Genomic DNA, 26,665 nt, shown 5'->3' with positions numbered 1-26,665 from the left:
ATCAAGAAAGTCTTCAGATACGCTGATGGCCACAGAGCAGCATAAAACAATTAGGCATCAGATAGACATATAGAGATGTGTCCCGGAGGAGATCCTTATCCTCTACAACCTGCAACACAGCCCCAGGTCTCCTGTCTTCACCAGACAAATCAGACAGCCCTAGAGGTAAGGGAGAGGGAAAATAACTGTCTTTCTGTGAGTAATTTCATGTAATTTCATGTAAATAATCTCTATAAAAATCCATAGCGAATTAATCAACCTTTTTTTCACCTGTAACCTAAGGCTGAAAAAGCAATTAAATATATTCATGGTGCAATATGTTCATGCTTCAGACAGGAGCTGCAGCAAAAAGAGTACTCACTCCAGAATGCAGAAAGATAAAGCCCTGTAGCTCTACTCTCATCAGCAGCAAAGCGTCAGGCAGGTGTATAAAGTCCAACACAAAATGTCTATTTATTGTTCATAGTAAAGAATTTTTTAGAAGGGCGCAGAGTTAACAACAAAAGAATCCAACTCGAAAGCACCAGAGCTGGGTAGTCATCCTTATGCCTCCTCCATGAGCTCACAAACATACGTGGAGAAGATATTAGTACAGTATACGATGGTTCCCTTAAGTTGTCGAATTAATATTTTTTGTACCCAGAACAATTTATAATTAATGTCTGTTTTTATCTTGTGTGACACATGCTGAGTTTGTGGTCTGCATGCTAATTCTTTTGGAGCAGCAAAGTTTGAACTCCACAATGAAAGAATTATATCAACTGTGAGTGCTGGAATTAATCCCTCTAACTCACCAGAACCTAGTCTCAGTCCTGTTTCAGGGTATTCATTGCTTTGTTAGCCACTAACACAACCTGAATTTTAAACGTCCTTGTTGGGAGAATATTGGATGATGTTTTAGATGTTTATTCAGTTCAGCGTAAAGCTTTCCAAAATACATTTTCTGATGCGTGACTATTTGAAAACCCTGCTTTTAAGATTAAAAACTAAACCAACAAAACAATACATTTAATTTAGCACAGCCCATTTGGGGATGCTACTAGAGATGCATGTAAAAGTGTTTATTTCTAGATGCTGATTGTACTTATGTCTGACTGCCATAGCGAGTGGATTGCTCTCAGGAAAACTGCCATGGTCAGACTGTAAGCTCCTCTCAACAAAGCTGCAAACCCCCAGGTGCCAGGTAGGAAACCTGCAGGTGCTGAGGGAACCTTTGGCCACATGTCCTGTTTTGCAGGCTCCGTGCCACCACTCCAATTTCCTTGCTGTGTTGGATTTATCAGCCTGTGGCCCAGGAAGGAACATCCCTGTACCCCTGGAGACTAGTCTTCATGGACCAAATATTTCTTCAGGCCCTGGAACCTCAGCACAGAGGAGCAGAGGTGATGATGCTTGCTAAGTCCATTTAATGTGTGAAAAGAAATATGGTACAGGATAAAGGTGATCCCTTTGACACACATGGGAATTCATCATCACATAGTCAAAGTGTGGCATCGATGCAGCCACTTCTCCGCTGCTGTCTCCCATCATGAGGGTTTCACAGAGACTCATAGTCCTTTTCAAGGGCATGTAGATCAGAAAGATACCCCTGAACTCATCTTCCCTCCAGCAGAACACAGACAGGACTCCCAATTACTGTAAAGTATTTTTTTGCTTGTTTGTTTTAAACATTAATGCTTGGTAAAGCATAAAACAAATAAACACTATCAGAAGCAAAAATACGATCACAGACCAGCTTTGTTTCCAGTTGGAAATTACGTGATAAGCTGCCTGCAAGCTCATTACCACCCAGCTTCCAAAATAAATTGGATATTTTCAAAACCAGAAAGATGAATAATCAAGGAAATTCTATAATGTCATTCACCCAGGAAATAACATTATAAAACAATCTTTGCTGCTGTTGCAGATTGACTTTAGACACGGAATTTATTAACCATTGATAAATGTCAATCATGGTTTTTCTCCCCAAAGATAGCAAACTTCATTGTGCTAACCACCCTATGCCCCTTAGCTGGCTCGCTAACATTGTACTTAATGTTTTGGATGAAAAAAATAATAGAATTCAAAATAGAGTATTGCTCCTAAGCCTTAATAAAAGGAAAGCCACAAAGTACAAACCTGGGTAATTACTTCCACTCAGAGGAAAATTACTCAGGCAATTCCCCACTTTAAAGCATTCCTGGGGGGGTGGAAGGGGTGGAAGGGTGGGGAAAAAAAGCTCTGGGGCTTGTTTTTATTTTTGGGTTGTTTTGTAAGTGCATTACTGAACAAATACTCATTGCAAACAAGAAAACAGGACCCATGCACTCTTTAAAACTGTCTGCACTGGACTCACTCTGCTATCACTTATTACTTTCAACTGTATTTTACTGTGTTTTTATCAATATTTCAATCTTTAATTTAAAATTATGTCTTTCACTGGTGGTCCTAGAAAGCTTTTCATTTACATGAAACTTATTCTTAGTTTGTGGAGTGCCTTTGAGATTAACAGTATTGAAAATATATTTGTCTCAGTATCATGAGAATATTCTTAGTAATAAGTTCTAGATAGCAGTAAGGGTAAGTAAAGGATTTGTTTGCAAAATATGTGACATTGCAGTCAACAAGAAGTAATTGTGAAAAGGCACAGGAATTTCTCCTCTATTTATTGAAGTTGGGAATGATATCAATAGATATATTTGAATACTGACTTTGGGGGCAAATCTCCGTAACTAGGTAATTGCTGTGACTACTTCCCAGAAGTGCAAAGCATGTTCTTTGCCTGACTGTATCCCTTCAGGAAAAGATGATCCAATGCAGCACTGATTTGAAAGCATTCAACACGTATAATGGTGACCTGCAGACAGTACAAATTGCCAATATGCAGATGAGGTCCAGCACTAAAAAAAAAAACACCAAACATCAGATTTCCATACCTCACAGTAAGGTGTTACTAAGCCATACTGGGACAAGTCTGGTCATAAAGCACAGCGTTCTGTTCCTACAGAACTGCTATTTATACAGCTTCCAGGTATTGCTCCATGACTGACTGCTACCAAGAGGAGCAGTAGGTTTATTTGTTAAAAGACAATTACATGTGGGGACACACTGGAGTCAGCATAATGTGCAGGCTCTCAGCACTTTGGAGTCACGCGCCTCAAATAATCGCATTTCTCCCTCCTGCCAGGGCACTGCCAGAGCCACAGATGGGAGGTGTCTGGTGGCACTTCACGAGCAAGCCAGGGCCATCTTCAGCTGCATAATTCTGGCACCTGATATCTTCAAGGGAAAGTTCTTCTCTGATGACCAAAGAAAGTTGTGCTCTTTGGCCCCTTTGCTCTTTCCCCAGCCTCCTCTGCCCTACCTAGCAAGATGAATCAGATGCCCTGCTAGATGTATCTTACAATGCTAGAAAGCCACCACCAAAATGGTTGAGATCACTGTTTGCCTGTCTAGGAAATCCTCAGCTATCCCAGAGCCTCTAAAACAGCTCTGACTCTAACCACCTCCTGGATGCCTCTACAGACTTCGTGCTTAAGACTCTGCGATCTCCAAAAGACCTTCTTGTTTTGGGTAGCTGGTTCAAACTACAGCTGCCATAAGACAGGCAAGAATTGCTGAATGGTTTGGGATCAAAAGCTCCCAAAACTGTTTATAGCATCAGCAGCTACTGCTGAGAATCTGAGTGATAGCGCCCACATATTTACAGTTTACTGAAGAAATAGATCCTCTTAGCAAACTGGAGCCTGCAAGAACTTTGCAGAACATGTCAAGTTCCACTGATGGAGACAGGTCACATATAGATGAAGTAAGTGATAAAGCAAATAGCTGCAAAATGTATGTGAGGGCCCCATACACCCACATCTGAAATGTCACCCTGCATATGAAGTAGTTTATAATTTCCCATAATGCCCAAGGAAGTCAAAATGCATAGAAACGTGATTTATTTTAAAACACAACAACCAAAGGAGCTCTCACAGAAGGGAAAACGTTCAGATTTTTAAGCAAATCTGCTCAAGTATTTGTGCTATTTTCAGGACCTTATGTGTGCACAGTGGAAAATTAAATCATTTCCAAAGTTACTTTGCATGGCACCATATGTAAACCAGAACAGTTCAGATGACTTAACACAATCTGCTCTTTAGTGTTCCGTGTTAGCTTTTGTCTCTACTATTAATTTGACAGGCTGGCATATGAACGTCACCCTTGATCTCAGAATTCATTCCATTCCTACCTACTACAATTTGTCCTCCTACTATATTTTCTTTCACCATCACACTGTCAACATGCAAATACACTCAACAGTTGAGGATAAAAAACTTTTAAGTTACTGGAGAAGTAGAGGGAGGAAATGGCAAATGGTGGTTCACACTCAGAGATCCTCTCTCTGAAATCAGTGGAAGTTTTGCCATTGACTTCCATGGGACCAAAGCAATCTCCTCGCAGCTACATCAGATCCTATTTCTGTACGTGGTGAGATGACACCAGTCCATTCCTGCTAACTGCTTGTTTGTACTCTTCAAAACAAAGGCACGTGCTCCGTGCAGGTACATTGCAGCTAGGAAGTCTGTGTTACTAGTCATTTAATACTGACATTTTCTCAGGCCCAGTATTTAGTAATCAGTCACCAGGTATTCCTCCTCTGTGTATTATCACACTGTTTTACGCTACCATTATTTCTACATGCAAAGTTTTCAAATTTCTACTAATGTAACATAGGGCTTGCCAAAATTTTTTGCTACACCTACTTCAGCAAGAACTTTGAGTGTAGCAGTTCAGTAAGACAAGGAGCATTTGCATGTGAATAGTGCTGCGCTCCCAGACACAGGCTTCGCTTGTCAACTGCTGGCTGAAAGAACAGTCCTTTTTGCAGTTGCATATGTGCTGAAGGCTGAAACTATTTTTAATCGTCAGTGCTGCTGCATTTTAGAGCATCGAACACATAATAGCAAATCCCAGACACAAAAGCAATGATTTTTCAGCTGACCACCCATACTATCACAATAATTTTCAGTGCATGTGAGGGCTCAAGAAGGAGGGCATCAGCTGCAGATTTATATGAGGAAAGGGCAGAGTGTTCCATCCACCCACTGGCGCTACCCAGGGGAGCAGATCAGCTTCCATGGCTTGTAACCCAGTTCCAGCTGTACAGGCCCATCCTCCCCATTCAGATCAGGGTTGGTGCCAAAAAACCTTTTGGACCCAATACAGAGCCAGCCCAGCTGTAATCTCCTAATATGTCTGTATAGCCCCTCCAAGGCTTTTCCTACAAAGGGATCTGAGCCAGTGAACGTTAACATATCTGCATTCTCAAAATCTTCTGCAAGCAAGATTTATTTCACAGTTACAGAGAAGGAAACAACAGTACAGAAAGAAATTAAACATCTTGCACATCAGTGCGCAGTGCCAGTCTCAAAGGCAAGAACACAACCCAGATCACAGCTCTCAGCCTTGTGCCTTAATCACCAGAACTTACTCAGTCCTAGGCGGTTAGGGATGAACTGCAAAGGTGGCATAGCATGATCCAAACAAAATGCCCTAAAACTCAACATGACAAAAATATAATGTCGACGGATCATGAAATAACCAGTGAGGCACACAGTGAGGGTGCAGCAGACCCCAAGAAAAAAAGCATTTGCACTACTTCATTTGAATTTGGGCTGAAGTAGTTTTGAAGCCTCTCTCCACCGTATTTGAAAAGTCATGGCAGTCAGGCAAAGACTCTGGTGACTGGAAAAAGGGAAACATCACTCCCATTTCTAAAAAGAGTAGAAATGAAGACCAGTGAGCCTCACGTCTGTGCCTGGGAACATCATGGAACAGATCCTCCTGGAAGCAATGTTAAGGCACATGCAAGGCAAGGAGGTCATCTGGGACAGCCCACATGGCTTCACCAAGGGCAAATCATGTCTGACCAATTCGGTGTCCTATGATGGAGTGACCCTTAGGGGTCAGTCCTTTGACCAGTGCTGATTAATATATTTATCCATGACATAGACAGTGGGATTGAGTGCACTCTCAGCAAGTTTGCCAAGACCAAGCTGAGTGGTACAGTTGATACACCAGAAGGAAGGGATGCCATTCAAAGGAACGTTAAAGCTTCCTCATTCGCACAGAAAAAGTCAATGCACAATTGACTCAGATCATTCAATCACTTCTCAGCCTGCACAGGAACTTATCATCACCAGCAAAGTCTGTTGAAGTAAGTAAATACCTGGTAGCATTACAGTGCTCTGTGGCTGCCAGGCAGTTACTCCATCCAGAGCAATGGATTAACGCATGGAAGCAGCACTTCAGAAAGCAGCATCTTCCTAAGAAGGAAATGTTTAGACTGAGATGGTTCCGTGGCTAAGGCACTGTGCAGTGAATTAGGAAACATACAACCTTTACTTGTTTCTGCCCCAGATTCCTCTGTGACTTTAAGAGACCCAAATTAATTAAAAATATAATTACCTATTTCTGTCACAAATAACATCTGATTTACTGTAATTGCAAAACAAAAAAGGAACTAGAGTAGTGTTTTATCTGCTATCCCCCTGTACATGTACATGTTTTCACTTTTCCCTAGGTGGCTTTGCAGTTATCCTGAATCAGTGCCAACAGCTGCCCTTGCGTGTATATTATATGTGTATTATATGTGCTTGACATGTACACAGGAAAAAGATCTCAAGTCACCAACTCCCCCTAATAACGGAAAAAAAATTGCAGGAAAATTTGAAAGAATAGGTTTTTTGTTTGTTTGTGAGAAATACACAAAATTAGTCAAAGAAACTGACCACGATGGAATTATTTTAATTACTTTAAATTCTCAATTTCTTCTATTGCACTAAGTGGTCAGTTGATTTTCTTCCCCCTTTTTTAGATGTTACCTCATACTCTCACATAATCATGTCTCCTTAAATAGGACTTCCATGAAAACATCAAGTAAAATACCGACACTGTCTGTTGTTCTGAAACACTCGTTGCCAGAAACTGGGAGACACTTCCCACCGAAGATCTACACTACACTCTTGCCCTGTACAAGACTTCTTCTCGTGTTTTTGCTCATTGCATGCCTTTCACATCTCATCAAGCTGACAAACAGAACAATGCCTGATGCAGGATGTACAGTATGAAGCAGCATGACAAGGACAGTGCCAGCAAAACCAGCAGAATGACATTCTCAAAAGAGCCATTTCCCTTTGTCACATTCCTAGATCAGTCTTCATGTAACTGAAACATGCAATCCAGGCACCATTATAGAAAGGAAGGATGCTTCAGTAAATATGACTCTGATCTGGAAATCAGAAGCCTTCATGTCCATCATTGACTTACTGTATGAAGATGGATTTTGCCATAAACTCATTTGAGATTGAGCTTCCCACACTATGTGGCAAAACAGAGCTTTCCTGTCAGCTCCCACCAGCATTCACTGCCCTCCAACCCTCACTGCAAAACCAGCTCTCACACCAGCCCATATAGTCCGACTTCCTCACTACTCTTGAGTTTAGGAGCTGGAAAGTTACGACGTCCCAGTATCCCAAGTTATGAATCACTGTATCCTTGAGAGATGAGTGCCCTGCAGTTATTGCCTATTGATGGAGTCAATGGAAAACTAAAATTCAGTGATTTCAAATTTTTTTTTCAAAGGTGCAAAGAAAAAATGAGAAAACATTATTGACACGAAACACATGCAAAAAATCCCCCTCCAGTGCTAAAGCAACTGTCTTACATCTCCTGGTCTCCTCAGTTAAGTGAGAACTACTGCTATTGAGGTAAAACAGGGTTTCTTTGTTAATATGCCAGTGCTCTCTGCTCAGATGTCAAATATCTCTTGCCTGCTTAGTAGTGCTTCCTTCTCACCTGTGACTGTTACAGCAGTGCACACCCTGGTTCTGCACACAGCCTGCCTGCCTTCATTCCTGCACGTGGATTTACATATTGCTTACTAATTAGCACATTTGCTGTTTCAAATTGCTTGTTCTGGTGCAGCCTTCCAAAGACAACAGATAAAATGTATGCATCATATAAAAAATATTAAGCATAAAATCATCCATATTAGAACATCAGATTCTCCACTATTATTTCTCTGTGTGTCACAAAACCCACCAATCACCTGGTGAAACTGGAAAGTGGATACCTTAGGTGACAACATCCCCTTTCCAAGTCGTGGCTGTACAGACTCTCTCTCTTGGGAACCCTTCACATGTGCATTGAAGCCCAGCAGCTTAACATGTGGCAGCCCACCAAGGCTGAGTAATGGTAGTCATGTGAATGTGTGATTTTGGCCTGCGGTGAAGATGAAAGAGAGTTAAAGTTACATTTAGAAATGGCAGCATTTACCAGAGGCTACAGACTCTCATACAATTCCCAGAGCTCAGGTGATGCATGATGAACTGTAAACTAATCATGAATCTGAAACTTTATCTATTTACATTGCAGTGATAATACCCTGCTGTCCAAAATCCCCTAGAATCAATGAAACTCCCTCTCTATGTTCTGTGCCTTATGCTTCTTGCTACAGCCACATTATTTACTTTGATTAATGACCACTTTGTGTACTATTAGCTGAGCAAGCAAAGTGTGACTTCAAACATCTGAAATAAGAGCCGGGAGATATTAAAGCCTATAACACAATCAAATGGCCTTGCAGTTCCCTAGCCCCTCCTTTTCAGCTCTTGCTAAACCAGCTTTGAACTACAGGATACATTTGCTGAGAATCTTCCAAAGACCCTAGCTTACTAATGAAATCAACAATAGTATTTAGAGCTCCACTGGGTTAAGAATATTCTTCCCTAGCTTTTCAATTTCCTCAAGACTACAAAGATAGCAGCAACGGAGAAGTCAGCCAAACCGCACATATATTTTACTGAACAGACTACCACAGATAAATCATCACATATTGCTTGGAAAGTTTCAAAAGAAAATGAAGGGCTAGATTTTCCCCACAGTAACCAGAAGAAATGTCCTAAAAATGAATAAATAAATAAATAAAAAGGTAGGAAATTCCAGCATTGCCTCCACATGCTTAGTTTAAGTCAGAAACATGGGGGCTTGGTATGACGACGATTCATATAACCTTCATGGGCTTGGGGATCACATGGCTGAGAGCCATAAAGAGTTGAACTAAATTAAATACTCTCAGTGAGCTTGTCTTCCCTTTCTAGTTTATTCCTGTGCAATACACAATTATTATTCCCTTCCTCCTCCCCCAAAATATAAAGTAGCAGAATGCGTCTTTCTGTAAAAGAGTTCTAATCAGAAAGTTTGCACACAAAAATAATGAAGCTTTTAAGAATATTTCTCCCCACAACCACCAGATCACATAAATGCAATTACTACGTATTAGGTATGTCAAACAGATCAGGATTCAGGTCTTTTAACAAATGAAAAAAAAAAATAATCATGTAATGAAAATTTTGCCTTCAGTCAGAACCAAGATTAGACTTGCAGTTTAGACTTGTGAGCTATCACCTTCCCTATAAACACACCAGATGACTTGTACTGCACTTAAATTTGCCCAGTGAAGCTTTCTCATGGCTTGGAGCTTTATGCAAGTTCCCCAACTATTTCACACACAAAAAAATTGTGGATATAGGAGGTTAATTGTTTTGCTACCAAAGGAAAAAGAGGTGTAGAGTGGAATTCAAGTTTTTTTAACCTTTATCAAGGAAATATACCAGTATCATACTTCACTTCTTAGCAGCTTACTGCCTTCTGTTATTAGCAGCATGTGAAGTGCCAAGGTAAAGCAAAGGAAAGAAAAAGGAAGGAAGTTTTAGTTGATCTTCAAAACCCAGACACACACCTATAAATGCTTCGGCATCTGATCTTGTATCTGACCAAGCTGCAGTGATGTGCTATACAGAGCAGACCTACAGCAGCACTCACTGCTGCCTCTCTGCTCACCTTTCCTTGGACGTTCAGAGCCCTGCAGATAGTCAGGGAAACAAGGCAGCTAAAAGTTGTCCATAGGCTACTACTGTAGGTGCAGACACAGGTAAACGTCGGACCACCTGGATCATGTGCATCACTCAGTTGCTGTTACGATGAAGAGCCAAGAGTCTCACAAGAGAGAAAAATCAAAACAAAACCCAAACAACTTGGCATTTCAGAGATGGAATTCAGCTCTTAAGATGTCAGGATGATTTGTGAAGTTCTCCAACAATACAGAGCCTACTTCTATTTGTTCAAAACCACTAAACCTGCACTGTGGATTTGCAGAAGTCTAGTGCACATGTACAGAGTGAGCTGAAAATAACAGTTTGGACAAAAATAAAGCTACAAGAAAAACTGTCAGAGTACATGGGATCAAAAATCTTTCAGTCTTTAGAAACCAAGCATTTTGTTAAGGTGAGAAACTCCCAACGTTCTCTTTTAAGTTTAAAGAAAAACAATCCTGGAATACTTGAGAAATAAATACTATCCTGTGACTCACAAAGGAACTATTCCCATTTTTTCCCCCTGTAATTCACAAAGGGGAAAATATTTAGAATATTTTCTTCCCTCACTTGGTTATATAGATCACAGGTCTGCCTACGGAAGTTATAATGAAACTGAAGAACTATTTCAGTACAATCTCAAATCCAATGAATTATGTGAATATTTTAAATAGATGTTATGCATCAAACTGTATTCTCAATCATATTTTAGTACAGTATTCTTTTTAACACTATATTATATATATATTATACATAACACTATATATAATTTATATTTATTTTAACACTATAAATAGTATCCACTTGAAAATAGCGTGGTGGTAGGAAAGCTAAAGGCAGGGGATTTTTTGCTCATTTATTAATTTTGAGCTTGATCTGTTCTTTTTTTTTTTTTTTTTTTTGGCAGCATTTGAGTGCCCTCATGTGTAGATTCCCCAGGAGCTATTCCCATCCTGAGGCAGAGCTCTGCTCCTCGCAAGCAGGATGCACACCACTGCCTTCACTTCTTCACCTTGCAAACAGGAACAATTTTAAATGAGAGAGATTGCTAGTGCTATTTTTTTTTGTTTTTCCCCACGAATTTATTGTGTGTCATTCTAGAGACTAGCAGAACTTCACGCACAAGACCAAATCTGAATGACTGCCTTTAAACCACACTTCTAGAAAACCGCTGTTTTAAAGATTAGAGTAGTAGAGTGGTTCAAGCTGTGAAAGACTGCAAGTAAACTAGAAGTCAGCTGTGAACAGGACAGAACTGAAAGCTAACGATTTCCAAACGCACACAAAAAAAAAATAAAAACCTAAAAAACATTCATTGAATTGAGAAGAGCGTGTTTTCAGTGAGCTTCACATGACATCATGCGTCATGGAGGTGATATTCACAACCAGAGCATGTGGGGAGGTGGGTGTTACTTTGTTTTGTTTTATGAATTGTCGTACTTCTTGGCAGAATTCTCACCATACAGGGCTCAAAGCTCTGATGCTTTTACTTGATGTAGGGCTTCAGTACTGCCTACTGGCTTATTTCTCTTCAGAATGGTCTGAGATCTACTGTAGCCTATTCAGAGAAACACAGAATTTTGCACTTCTGCACTATTCTGCACTTCTTCTACAACTCATAATATTCATGGCCTGCGGAAAGCTCTTCAAAACCTCATGAAAACGCCTTAAGAAACAAGTGGGGTTTTTTTTTGTTTGTTTTTAAGAATTTGTGCAAACCTAAGCACCAGAGGAAATCTAAGGGCACAGAGGGTTAAGCAGCAATTAGTATTTTATTACTGAATCTACCTTTTTTTTCTCTTTCAAACTAGGTAGGTGTATTGGAAAAAAAGGTGTCAAATACAGTGTTACCCATTAATTTTTTCTTCAAAACATTTTTCCTAAGAGGACTGCATTTGCAAACCTTAGGTGAAACCACACAGCATTAAAACTTTCAAGCATGCACTTCTGTTATGCAATCATTAGTAATCAGAACAATACAACACCCCTTCCAAACAATAATCAAATATATATGCTGAATTTCACATGTAAAGAGTATGAATATTTGAATTAGTTTTTCCATAAATGTTCGTGTTATAAAAATACTCACACAGCTCTAGGCATCAAATTTTAAAATAGCTTTTCCTTTAATATTCCAGATTGGATTGCACTGCCTTAGATGTGAAAATACCTCAGTGCTTCTTATATATGTATTTTCAAAATACATATCAAAATTCTATTTTTGCTGAGGTCCAAGAGAGCAATAAAGAGTTTTCAAAAGGCGTAGATTATAATTACCATGCTGCTTACTCACTCTTTCTAGTCAAAGCTTGTGCAAAAAAGTCTCTGCGTTGCTACAAGGATTTCACCTTGGGCAAACACTGGACAGTTTAGTTTTACTCAGCTTCTCTGTGCTAGGGCTCCTGCCAATGGTTCTAGCACAGCCCACCTGCTGCCTCTGGATGGGGGAATGCACATCCCTTGCCCATGGTTCCTGCTCGGCCAGCAGCTGAGGAATTTCCCATGTAGCTGTGAAACAGCAAGCCCAAACTATCAGGTTTGTGGGTGGGATTCATATGACCAGCTGCAGAATCCTTCAAAACTGATCACGGAACAGAGAGATGGACAAGAGTCACTCACAGGTCCTTATAGTGATGGATAATTTGTACTTGATGCATCCAATTTTCTTTCTACTGACAACCTCTGAGCCATCTTTCTGTCAGCTGCAGTCAGTGCGTACATTTTATTCAAAACCTGTGGACTGGTGTTTCTTAAATGAAGTTTTCTAAGCAATTTGAAATCATGGGAGTTTCTGAAAAATGTGGTTCAATCTGATTCAAACCAAAACTGAAACAAAGAAAACAGATGGGGAAAAGAAAAAAGTTTTAAAAAAATATTTTTTGCTTATCTTCCTATCTAGTATCTAAGATAAATTCTTACTTGACACATGTTGAAATCATCCCAGTAATTTTAAGAGACCAACTACCGTGCATATGCAGTAATGATCAATTTTTTGTGATACGCTTGAGACTCAATACACGTTTCCTGGACTATGCTCAAGCCATGCCTAAATGTTTAGCTTTGTCCATTGCACTTTTCCTCTTCTCGAACATAAAAGCAGTCAGAAATACCTGCTCTCTGTTTAGCCATGTAGTTAGCAACCTCAGCAGTACTGCAACGTTTCCACATACGAATGAGTTCTCATTTCCAAGCTGATAAGAAAATAACCTTCACGATGCTTTATGGCTATATGAAAGCAAACATTCTGAGCACAAGGAAACACAAGTTTCTTCTCTCTCCCCAGGTTAACACTCGAACTCTATGAGTTGCATAGATTCTGCTTTAGAGTTTTGCTTCAACAAGCCAACCTCCACTTTGTCCGTTAAACTTAATATTATACATGCAGAATTGAATCCATGGCATCATCCACAGTTATTCACATGTATTAACGTTAACCTTCAAAATTTATTTGCAAGCTTGAAAAAAGCCTTATAATTACAATAGTTTCAATCAGGTCTCAAAAAGTCATGAGTGTATTTTTGCCTCCTGACACAACAGAATATAATTTCTCCCCCCAAAAATCAATTTGCTTTTGTCATGTCCCTTGTCACCATGCTATTTCATAAAGAAGCCCCAGAAATCAGTTCAGAAAAATATTCTAGAATTTACTTACTTTGTCACCAAAGGGAAAAAAAATAATAAAAGACTGGAAAATAAGCCTCTCACCCTTTCACCAAGCAATAAGTAAACCATAAGTCCAGATCTTCATTGCTTTCTGCAGCAAGAAATTTAATCTTGCCCCACGTGTTTCCTATTCCTGAGGCAACAGTGCCGTAACATGTATGGCATGTGTGGACCTGAGAATGAAGGGCATCCTACTGCAGACCCCCCATCCTGCAAGATAAATCACTTCACCTTTCTAAAATATTGGCATCAGTTATTTCATGCCACTCATTGAGGAACTAGAAACTTTTTCACTAGTGCTTCAAGATCACCTCAGCTATTAGAAACATTTAATTTTATGTGATCTGACATGACTTTGTACTTCTTTCTGCTCTGATTTGCTATGATGGATTTATAAGGGTGGCTGATAAAGCATTAATATATTTATCTGTTTTTATGCAAACAGAAACAGTGAATTTGCTTTTTCATGCACTGGGACGAAATTCAATGTGATCATAAGAATATGCTAATATAGTAAAATATCCGATGAATAATTCAGGCTCTTAGGAGCGAAACACTGAAGGAGACATTTTCAGATGACTATGTTGACAGGCTCTGATGTCCAATATGTTCAATGCAATGGAGAATGAGTTGGAAAGCCCATGAATGTCATTTCCCTAGTTTGTTTACTTCTCATCAGTAATAAATGGCATCGTGTGTTCATTTTAGATTCCCTACTGGAAAGACTGGAACATTTATGCTAGAAATCAAAAGTGCATCACAATGACGTCAATGCCCAGATGCAGGAATGAGTCAGTTGCGTGCTTCTAATTGAGACAGCGTTTAGAAGAGTTATGAAAAAAAACAACAAACAATATTTACAATAAGTAGAACTCATGCATGAGTTATGCCATACGTGCTGTCAAGTTCAGCTTGGGAAGGGTTCTGCTTTCTCCAATACCTCTAGGTACATGCTAGCCTCTGGCTAGACTGTCAGAAAGTCAGCCTGGAAACAAAAGGTTAACTCCTGGACTTGTTTTCAGGCAGCCTTTTTTTCTCCCACCAGGCTGAGAATTCATAAAGTCAAAAGCAATATGTCTGGATCTCAAAGCTTTTAAGTGTTGGCCTACTGACTGGGATTTTTCAAAGAGAGACCAAGCAAACTCATCACAAACAAGCAAAACCAAAAGGATTAGAGTCAGGCTTCCTTGTGCCAAACAAACCATTTAAAGCCTCCCTTGCTCCCTCAAGGTGCTCAATTGTCAAGCTCATCATGTCACATTAAACCATAATCATTTTAAATAATATGTGATTTATGTAATCCTACACAGGTCTACTGAGCAAAATTAACCTATGCTAATATATCCCTCAGGAAAAAAAAAAAAATCCAACACTATTACACTTCTAATTAGTAAATAACAGATTTCTCTAATTGCTAGGGAAACAAAGCTAACCCATTATAGCAACAACTCTGCAGGTCAGCTGGCCAAATAGTACAAGGGAAAATGGGCCGCTCAGCAAATACATACCTGAAACATTACAGTCTTTTCACAACATGGACATGTTGTGATCTCCCTTTATCACACAACCTCAAAGTTGTTGCTTAGGTGGTGATGTCTCACAAGATGCTTAAATCTCAGACCTGCCAACTCCCTTGATTTGCCAAGCCTGCTGGCCTTTCTCTGAAATATGCAAAGCAAAATAGAGATAGAAATCGAGGCAGGCATTGTTCAACTGCTTCAAGTATCCATCTACAGCTGCAAAGGCAATATAAAACCATTCTTCACAAACATCCACTAAGAGGTTTCCCGCGTGGCCGTAAGCAAACCACTTTTTAAGAAAAAAACAAACAACAAACAAACAAAAACAAAAAAAAAAAAACTTACCCCCTTCCCAGCATTATGAACTTCTCGCAATCAACCCACACTCATACTGCTGTTTTTATTTTACAAACTCCAGTGCTGAGCCAAAGCTGGATGGTGACATGGCAGCTGTTTTGCAAAGTTTCAGCTATCCTTCAGCTTTAAGTCAAATGCATATGCAAAACATGTCCCAGATCCTAAAGATGAAGTACCAATGTTTTCTATACTTGTGCAAAGTGGAAGCAACTACAGATTGGATTTTCAAAGACATTTTGCCAACCAGTGCAATATTAAAAGACAGATATCAACATCTGAAAGCCCTGGGAGCATCTGAAGATCTAGCCTGGTGGCTGCCCACATCAATACACAACGAGAAAAACTTTCAAACATAGCTTCTTAGACATAAAGCTGTCTTTCTAACATTGTAAAGTTAAACTACATTATGGCTGTAGTATAGAACCAACTAATTTAATGTTTTGACCATAAAATCATAACTTTGACAAAGACATAAGATTTAAAATTACCTTTTGTGTGATTTCAATAGGAGCTTATTATCCAAATGTCAGATGCAATCAATAACATTACCTTTTGGTATATCCCAGCGTACATGATTTATTTGCAGTAATGTTCCATAATTACAGCTGATGTAAAATGACTAATCAACTTCACATTTCAACACTAATTCATCATGGTTAACCATTCTATTCACAACTTCCCCCCCATTTGCTATTTAACACATCTTTAAAAGCAGTTGAATGATCCCTAAATAAGTCAGTGAAGTACTGTCCTTCATTTAGATTTGTATTTTTATATATACGTACACGCACACACAAACAGCTGACCAACACTTTTTGTTTGCCCATTAAAATATTGTACAAACTCCAAACAGTAGCCAATTTTCAACGCAATTCACAGCAGGCAAAATGATAGAATATTTGACAAGTGACAGAAATTAAGCCAGTTTCTACTTCCTTTCAGTTCATGTCATTTATTTTATTGGATTACAGTTATTAGAAACTGGGGGAGGAAAGTGGGCAGGAAAAGGGGGGACTAGGTTTAGTTGTTCAGTCGACAATGTAACTTACTCATTTTGGCACATACTGCAATACCTATTTTTATACTACCCATCGCTCTGCTCTCCCCAAGATGTGCCTTCACCCACACACCACTTGTGCACTGTACAAGTCACATCAGTTATGTAATGGTAGCATTTTGTCTTGGAGATGTAGGCTTGTGCCACGGCATATGAAAGTGGGAACAAACTCATAGAAAGGAACCAGCAGAAGGACAGACACGGGGCACAAGGAAGGGGCTTGATGCAGCCCCCAGATGGAAAGGCACTGATGGCTTTGAAGTCCCTCAACAAGAGAAGATTTAAAAAAATAAACACCAGTGATGCAACCTATTAAATGAAGAAAAACAAAGGGTAGTGCAAAAAATTTCTTGGCTTTGAATCTGAACAGTTATTAAAGAAAATCAGACATACCGGTCTGAGAAACAACTGTTTCTCAATAAATCCATTTTCTTGGCATCACCTTCCTTCTTACTTTTCTTTTAGGGGCCTCTTCCTCTAACAAGAAGGAACAAAAACTATACCTCTAGTTTTGAGAGCACAAATCTAAAACAGTCAGATTGATATGCAAGAATTTACAACAAGAAAATCTCTTTTACATAATTCAGAATGGCCAGCAGAGTTCTTCAATACCTTTTTCGTTTTTAAGTCCTTCCATGACAATAGCAGATATCGTTATCAGTAATATATTTCTATAATTCTGTGTTTTGGCACTACTGACTTTGCTTCCTATGTGTAAAAATAAAATTTCAAATTAAAGGCAATTTCTCCTTTTCTCTATCATTCAAAAACTGTAATTATAAAACAGATATTCCAAGCTTCAGCCAGTAATATGGCTTGCTCCATCACATTAGTAAAGAAACAACTTATGAGAGAAATCAGAACCAAAATCAGACCTACTTTTTTCCCCAAAATATACAGTTATCACTCATGTGAAAATCTGAAATAGGAAGTTAAGACTAGTACAATAAATCATTCTAAAAGGTACAACTATGTTCCTTTCTTGTACATAAATTTCATTAACCATTTAAAATTAAGGGTGTATTTTTTCCTTCCTTGTACATTGGTTAACAATTAAAAATACTTCCCTATTTCAAAGTTTTCATAAATCACATTTTAGAGAATTTAAGCAGATAATAAAGAAAAAAAAAAAAAACAAAAAAAGATTTAAATATATTTGTAGGAAAATAGAGTAATGAAAAATCAAACTTCCATTTTTCATAAAAGAGCAAAGAGACTGGTGTTATTGAGAAAAACTAGGACCTTGAAGGCTGTAAGGTGGCTGTTGTCCTACCCTGCTAGGAGAAACACTAACCTGTTACCTTGCTCCAGTGACAACTAAGTTGCTAGACACTAAACTCTTCATCTTTTCTGCAAAAGGCAACTCAGTGACATGGCTTAAAAAAAATTATATAGAGGAGATGAGATGCATGATCATGTTGTCAACAATTATTTTGAAAATTACCATCAACCAGATTCAACACTGAATACATTTCAGAGAAAGGTCAGTTATCGATAGGAAAATGTCATTATTAAATGATATCATAATCTAGATGACAAGCACAACAGACAGATTTCTAGATATCCTGCAAGGCAGCCAGCATGCTTTTCTGTGCTGTGTAGAGAAACAAATGCATACAAATAACTAATAATAGTAAAGCAGAGTCATTGAGTAATTCAAAAGATATAGTGGCTCTCCTTCCTACAGAGATTAAAATTACATAACAAAAATAAGATAGTAACAAGCTAATTCCATCATCGTCATTATTATTAGCCCGTAAAGTTTATGTAAATGTTAACAAGGGTTGTCAAGACAGTTAGATGATAAAGCATATGCAGCAGACAGATTGGTTCAGTTTAGCATCTGAATTTACGTTTCAGCTACAGAGAACAATTTAAATATGAATTTCATTTGAATTAAAATATACAAAAGGATTTTCATAAAGAGACCTTGTTTCCTATAGATCTATATGAAAAAAAGCTATCACGAAAATTGAGTTATTTTAACAGATTCATTTCTAAAATGACAGGAAATGGATGATGTGAAAGTGAATGGGCTCAGCAAAGTAAACCTCAAACAAATCCACTTTATGCTATGCTTTTTCCAGGGCCAATAACAAACTCCAATACATCTCGCTTTGGCAAATACCTGCATGGTCCTCCCAGACCTCATCCCTCCACAGAGGCAAACTGCATGCGGCACAGGGCATTGCCTGTGTTTTTGTTATTAATAACAATAATGTTTTTTTATTAATAACAAAACCACAGGGACCACTGTGTTTTGTTATTAACACTAATAGACTATTGGATTGGATATGTAAGAGGAACAGGCAAGGTATCTTTTTGCTTCATGTTTTTATCTTTAATAAAATGGAAAAAATGGAAATAACATCTACGTGTTAGAACTTATTCATCAGGAAACAATAGCTGGAAACAATAGCTTTATTTTTTTCCCCATTTGTAGATCCACGTGGACTTTCTAACAGCAGTGTGAACCACTGAATAAATTTAAACCCCTCTCAAACCAGTTTTTTTCTGCTTAGTCACATTTTTCAGATCCATTTAGAAAAAAACCATATCCCATCAGGGGCCTGCAGGCTGTAAAATATCTAACATTTGTAGTTTTTATTTAATGCCAGTAAGTTTGATTAAGACAAGGTGAAACAGTGTCTGCTTTTTCCAGCATGAGACAGTTTGAGTATCCCCCAGGGTTTTTGTTCCATATCTGTAGGAATCATGATACCTTCTATGAAGTCTAGAATTAATTTTCACAATGTATGCTCTAATTAGATATTAATATTGTTTCCAGAACAGACATCTCCTGTCACACCAAAGCAACACTGTACATCTGGAAAAACTTTTTTTTTTTTTGAAAGGGTTTGGAGTTTTAGAAAAATACAAACTTAAGTTCAATTTTATGAGCGCAGAAAATCTGGCTGCTTCAGGCAACCAGAAATGCTGAAATGTTTTTGTCATTTCATTTGAACACCTTTGTAATAATATCGGTGTGCCTCAGCACACAAAGCACATTACAGGTATGATAAGAAGGTAAGCTGTGAAAACAGACAAAAGATTATCTCAGATGAAACCGATGACTTCAGCAGTGCTAACTGTGACATAACTGAAAGCCATAATTCAGACCATCAGAAGAAAGAATTGATTGGTAAGGAAACAATCTACTAATTGTGGCAACACTCAAAATGGAAGCAACTAACAAGTTACAAGGCATTTTTATGAAACCTAAGAAATCCAATAGAAAACTACTTGAGCTATGCTTCTGGACATGCTGGATACCATGGCCTGCTATTTACCCAACCAAAGCCGGCAACGTGATGCAGTTCCTCAAACAGTATAACAAAGTTCTCAAACACCTTTATTTCTGCACGTGCACAGTCCGCATCTGTTTTGCTCTCCTTGACGACTAGGGAGGAGAGTAGACAGGATTTCTGACTGAGGTTCATCCAGTGCATGCAAACAGGTGCAAAAACACTTGACCGGAAATTTTGAGGAGAAAGAAGGAAGCCAACCTCATCGGCAGTAGCAACATGCTGTTATATGATTGCTGCTGCACTGAAGTTCCTGGTTTCTGTAAGGTGGCTACAGTCGTTCTCCTACAATTCATTGCAAGTCTTCATGGTGTTGATGTGGATAACATCAAAGCATTAAATCATTTTTGTTTCTCCATTGCATAAAAGAATAAAATTGGGATTATGTATGCTGGCACACACACTGTGCATCTACAGGTCATAAAAACAAATCCAGTAAATTGCAGTCGCAATTTTTGCCAAGTAAAATAAAATATATCATCACTTCCAGAAAAAAAATAAATCCACTAACTGTTGAAAGTGAATGTTCTACTTGTATAAAAAGTGATCTAAATATTACTCTTTACCGCCAGCATGAATTTGAGGAAAAGGAGTGTGAATTTTAATTACTATGCTACTGAGAGATACTTAGCTGCAATTTAAAAGCATTCTTCATGTTTATTTAAAGACTTTAAGAACAGCAAAAGAAGTGCTGCATTATAATTTTTTATTGTATTTGGAACTGAAAACATGCCTTTCTCAGTTTCCCTCCTCCAAATATTTACTTGTTTGAAATTCAGGATTATAAATGACTGATTTTTTTTAGTAATTACATGAATAAGGAAAAATTCCTCACAAATGAAAAATGTCCACTGTGTGCCTTTCAGAGACAAGAAGACGAAAGTGATCTTAAACAAGAAATGTAACCTAGTGATGAGCTATCAGAGTTAAAGCCCACTCACATGTGGAGTCCAGGTGGAGCTGAGAGTACCTTGCGGGCATAGAGACTTAGGCAGCAGGGGTAACAAAATTAAACTACAAATAATGGCTCAGAGATAAAGATCAATGAGTAAATGGAAAAGGAAAAAAGGAAAAAGCAATCCACAGATCTTGCCAGGTAAAAGGAAAAACTGTGAAAATGAGATTAAGAAGGGCACCATAGGCATGGAGAAACCCTTCTTAAGGTTAGGGAGACCCTCTGTCGCATCATGGGACTCCACTGTCATGGGAGCTTGGCTATGGTTTCATGAAAACACCTACAATGATTTTACAGTGTATAAAACATGTGAAAGATCTGACAAAGCATCTGACAAATACCAAGTCAACAAACGCAAGATATTGGCCTAGAAAAGCATCATCTATATGCATTGCTAGCAACCCTTAGCCATGACTATTAAGTTTTGCTGACCACTCTCTTGCCCTTCTGGACAACAAATGCATAGAAATTGTGAGAAAAGAATATCGACTGAATTTGAGATTTGCTTTCCTCCACAATACAATGCTTTCCCATGAGTACAGATACTTGCTAAGATTATTATTTCAACGTTTTATAATCTTCTCTCTGGAATTTGCATTTACATTTTTGTTCGTGGAAGCCAGGTAAATAACGACATGTTAAGATATCAAAAAACAAATTTAGTGAGTTTGTTACCATGGACTATTAATATAGATACAGATACCTGCAATAACAAGACAGGAAGAAGGCCCAAGTGAGGGTACTACACAGCTTCAATTTCCAGTCTCGGAGTCTCCATTTACAGGACAAGTTTTAAGAAAGAAATATAAAAAGAGATGTAAAGGAAGATTTGCTCATTAGCAATTCCTGCTGAGGTTGCATAAGCCATAGATTTATGATGTTAATGTTTTCTGCTTCCATAGATATGACAAATATATAGCTTGTAATTAAAAAAAATGAAATATAACTAATGACATAGTTGAGTTTTAGATAATGAGATAGTACCTTGGAAAGCATAATTAAGGAACCGAGGGTGAATCTAAGGCCATTTTTGAGTGCCTCTAACTTTGTAATTGCTCTGAGATTTCCATTGGCTGGTATAATAGTTAAAAAACAAAAAAAAACTTAAGACCTGGTAAAAATCCAAGTAAGCCTTGAGATTGCTTCATGTCTCTGAAGATCCCTCTCCATTGAACTATAACGCAGTGCCAGTAAAAGAAGTGGAACACAGCAGCAAGAGCAGTGTCTGCCAAAGTGGAGAAATGATATAGCAAAACCAAGGGAAAGCAGAGAGGTGAAGAGCTACAACACTGTGCTATCAAAATCTAGATAATATTCCATCTCCATTGAGGCGTAGTGCTCAGCTGAGGCAGAGATGAAATCACACGATATTTAACAGTTAAGATACTGTTTAAGGTACAATTCCAAAGTGCCTATTAATTAGTTGTTCAAAAAACAGATCAAGTCTTTTTGAAAACTTGTGTTTAAATTGCTTTCAAGTCTGAATTATGATTGCTTTGTACAATAAAGAAAAACAATGGCACAACAGATACTGAAAATCAAAACCATCTTTCTGGCTGCCTTTATAAATTTGCAGTTGCATTCTGCTTTGTGGAAAGCCCATCAGGACCACTTTGCTCTCTGCATTGCACCATTCTTACGAAGACAGCTCTCTTATTTCTCATAAGTAAAATTTATTTTTCCTTTTGGCTGATGGGATGACTGCATCCCAATAATTTATCTTTGTCTGTACAAACACTTCCTGACACTGCTTCATGATGTTCTTTAAATGATGCTACTTTCCACTCTTCCATTATCGTGTTTGGTTGCACATCAGTGCTGCTCTGTGGGGCTCTCATCCTGCTGTTCTTACTCAGGCAAGACTCCAGCAATGCCTCTAACATCTTTGTATGAGCAGGCTCACTGCACACAGGAGATATTATATTCTTTCATTATTGAAAAACCAAGAGGGAAACAGTTTTCTCCTTCCCACTTAAAGAAACGCATGCAAAAGCTCAAAACATAATTAAGTGCCTACTTCAAAAGTCCTTCGTTCAGACTCTCTCTCAGAGTTCCTTCCGTACTGTGGAAGAATTTGTTATTAATTCTCTGCTATCCTCAAGGTACTAAAGTGTTTTTGTTTTTACTACAAGGAACTGGGCAAAACCGTCACCTAGGTGAACTATAAAGCAAAACTTACAAACCTAAAGCCGTCCAGGGCAAGGGCTCTCTCTATGCCTGATGTCAAAGTATCAAGCAAGTGTGCCCTGCTGGGTGTGAAACAGGTGTGAAAGCAAATCTGTGCTTCAGACAGAAACACGCACACATACCACCCCCAAGGCAGAATAAGCCAGGACTACTGTAACATGCAGTGACATTTTTTTCGGGTATTTGGTCATCAGTACCTTATAGGTATTAGTGATACCTAAATAGACATTTTTGAGTGTACAGGATGGTCCACTGTAAGTTTATTTATTTTTTGTTCCTTTGCATTCATCTTTCACCTTTTCCATCTTATTCTACCCCACTGTATCATGTAAGGTATCAGCTTCCCAGATAAAAGCTAACTGAAGTCAACTGGGACCAATTTTAGGGACTATAGCTTTGCTGTTTGTGCCAAGCTTCCCCCTCCCTCCTGAGCTCCTCTTAGAGTTTGGAGAAATAGTTTCTGAATATCCTAAGTGTTTTCTTTCGATAAACATTTAATAAAGGTTTAACTAACTCAGGAAAAGGACAGGGGTGGGAGAATTATGAAAATGAGAATGTTTTTAGTGAAACACAACTTATTTTTGAAGAGACTTCCAAAAACAGTCACTTCTTAGGAATGCATTTTCTGCAGAAAACTCCTTTGTGACCCATTGAGAAAGCACAGATCTAGCAAATACATTATAGTCACTCTGCATGCTGTTAATTTCACTGAATTTTCAAGCGTAAATGAGACCATAGAGGACAAAAAGTAACCTCTTAAAAAAAAAAACATACCACAACTAGATGGACTTTGGATGAGTTCTTTCCTACATTGCTGACATTTCATAAGTTTTCTGAACAGGATGGAATTTATGCTGTGGAGAAGCAAGTAAATAATATGCATTTTCCCTGGAACTTGTCAATTTTATCACTTTGACCACACCATAATCTAAGCCACTATCAGCATCATCAGCATCTTTTGCAACAAATCTGTTTTCTTGCAGCAAGTTATTTGAACCCACAAAGTACCCACCAGTAACAACAGAGTCCCAACTCCAGCTCATTATCACTTGTAAAGATGTATTTTTGGACACTGTCAGCTATCAGGATCAACACATAAAAAAGATTAATGGCTAGATGTGCTGATCAACATCCCAGTGCAAATCTTTACATAAAAATAAGCAAAAAAAAAAAAAGGCAACAAAACTGCAGCCAACAAGGCACATTAAGAGCACTGTTTAGCTTATTCATATTTAACATGTTCAACCTAGTCTTAGTATCCCCTTACGCTATGTATTCATTTTTAACTAGTCTAAGAATCCATCATTTGCTGTTCCATAATATCCTTTCCCCATCTTGAGCCAATATAGCCGCTGCTATCACTTTGCACTTAAAGGCACTGTTTCTGAAGGACTGAATGAAATACCCCAAGTTAAATTCACATTCAGTCGATGGGTAGCCTGTCCCTTCTGCCACTCCTGACACTAAATAAATCCTTTAACTCTTGTTTTCCAATGTTTCTCTTCACAGATCTCTCCTGCAGCCCCCACACATGTATTTCTGGTGTTTAGGCTTTTCTTGGCCTCAGCATCCACTCACTCAGTTCCTATGTGATTTAATTACCTGTCCTTCCCAGTTCCATCCTACTATCTTTATTTCCCAACAACTCCAAAGCTGGTAGATCCAGCACCCTACTCTAAAGATTACTCTTTTGGCTCTTCCTTGGAGCACATTCCCCCTCAGACTCCCTACACTGACTTTAAGAATCCACGAGCCTTCTGCTTTGTCACTTCGGCTCTCAGGCCTCTTTAAAATCTCCCCACTGCTGCAGTACTTCCTAAGCCTCCTTTGACTTCTATTTCAGGTAATGACTTATAACTCATATTTGAACTTGAAAACAGGCATACACGCACACATATATATACAGATATATATTAATCTGTCCTCTTCCACGAAGATACCTGCTGATCTCCCACAATTACCTCCACAGGTTCTGAGACACAAACTTGAAAAGGACTGAGACACCAATCTCAGAAATTCACAGCAGCTCACTACTTGGTGGATCACCTGGGGAAAGAATTACTCATTTTGTTTGAAATTATCAGCTCTGCCTCTTCAACAAAAAAAAAAACAGCCACTGCTTGAACAGAACAACGAATATTCTAATCTTCAGAAAAACCAATTTGGCTGCAAAGATCTGCAGGTTTACATAACAGGAACTTTTCAGCTTCAAACAGATGTGCAAACAGGAATTTAAAGAACACTGAAAACTGATGAAGAATCCTCAACAGCTGAATGGCACAAACTGCGAGTGTTACAGGAGAGAAATACAAAAAGAAGAGGCCCTTTTGTATTTTAAGGAGATGACATGCGCTGGCACAGCACGCTACAAGGTCAGTACATTTGGAAATCCCAAAGAACACTGCAGAGCAGACACGTCTGTGGAGTCAGTGGAAGGATACACAGCTGTCTGTTTTCTTCTGATGATCTTGAGAGCAAGAAATAACTGGTTTAGATAGTCAGGAGAGTACATACGTCCCTGAGATGAGATGTCACAAAATGGGAATGCCCAACACAGGCAGAGTGCTAGGGAAAGGGAGTTGTGGTAGAACCAGGAACACTCCGTGACCCGCAACCTACAGCAACTGAGCTGCCAAAGTCCCCTCCTGAAGAGATCACAAAAGGTCCACATTAAGTCTCACGTTCTCTGGGATTTGAGAAAAAACACATTCTCAAGTTTGGGAAGTACACAGGGTGGGAGTGGAGACCCTTGCTGTATCCAAGAAGCAAAGGGATCCAACTGGGCTACAGCAGCTTTTGTCATGCATAATCTCTAACTCTACCACAAAGGAAAAGGAACATGGAGCCTCTTACATATTTTGGAGGTTAAAAATGGGAAGAAATATCATGTACAAGCTGTGCTGCATGACCACGCAGCAAGCTCTTGCTTCTGCTTGCAAGGATAAGCCCCCAGGAACAAAGAAAGTCATTTTTAAAATAGGAGTGGAAGCCTACAGCATGACAAATGGGCAATAATTTCTTTAAATGCACTGCATTTTGTTGCAGCTCTAAGCATGCCAGAGGCACAATATAAATTTCTCCACAGCTGCATTTTTATGAGCCCATGGGATGTATCTGCTAGGAGCAAAATCTAGCAGAAAAGAGGTGCAGGGCAAGTTCCATTAGCACACAGATACCAGAAAGGCAAAGGCTAGATAAAATGCAAAAGCAGGTAAGTAAACCAAGCATACATGAGATACAAAGAAGCAAGTCCAGGCTTCTTCCATCTTGATCAAAATGCAAAGGAAAAAGAAAAAATTAGCATATTTACAAGAAAATTGTAGTCCTGCCTCTTGTTAGAATAAACTTAGCAAAAGTATGCAGATCAGGAAGCAGCTTATTTGTTGATATCTGTTTTTTTTTTTTCATGCACTTACATCATAAATTTTCCTTCCCATGTACATGTATGATGATTTGGATGAGACCTTGGCCCAAGCAAGAGTGACCAAACCCATTAATAACACTCATTATAATGACAAGGACCACAGCGCGTGGTTTACATGGAAGGATAAGGCTCACTAACAGGAATGAAAAGACAGGCAAAACTAACCTTTTTAATTCTCATTTTGTCAGTCAGCTGACTGACAAAACAACTACAGCAGCCACTTGCCAACACTTAGTCCCATCTGGGAAAGCAACTAACACCCTATGAGAAACTCCCCAGACGGCAATTTTGATTACTT

At 38.7% G+C, this 26,665-nt stretch overlaps 1 protein-coding gene across 6 annotated transcripts in view; it reads right to left on the bottom strand.

Moving 5' to 3' along the window:
- HTR2C (5-hydroxytryptamine receptor 2C) overlaps positions 1–26,665 on the bottom strand; it is a 282,289-nt gene that overhangs the window by 88,780 nt on the left and 166,844 nt on the right. Inside the window, exon 2 of one of the 6 annotated variants that reach the window (XM_013183341.3) lies at positions 8,099–8,247. The exons of the other annotated variants lie outside the window; for them this stretch is intronic. The gene's annotated coding sequence lies outside the window, so the exon portion shown is untranslated. The remainder of the gene's footprint in view (positions 1–8,098; positions 8,248–26,665) is intronic. 6 annotated transcript variants of the gene reach the window in all.

The sequence above is a fragment of the Anser cygnoides genome, chromosome 13 (assembly GCF_040182565.1).
Source record: "Anser cygnoides isolate HZ-2024a breed goose chromosome 13, Taihu_goose_T2T_genome, whole genome shotgun sequence".
Lineage (NCBI taxonomy): Eukaryota > Metazoa > Chordata > Aves > Anseriformes > Anatidae > Anser > Anser cygnoides.
The sequence above is the reverse complement of the archived record's forward strand: the minus strand, read 5'-3'. Positions and strand labels throughout refer to the sequence as shown.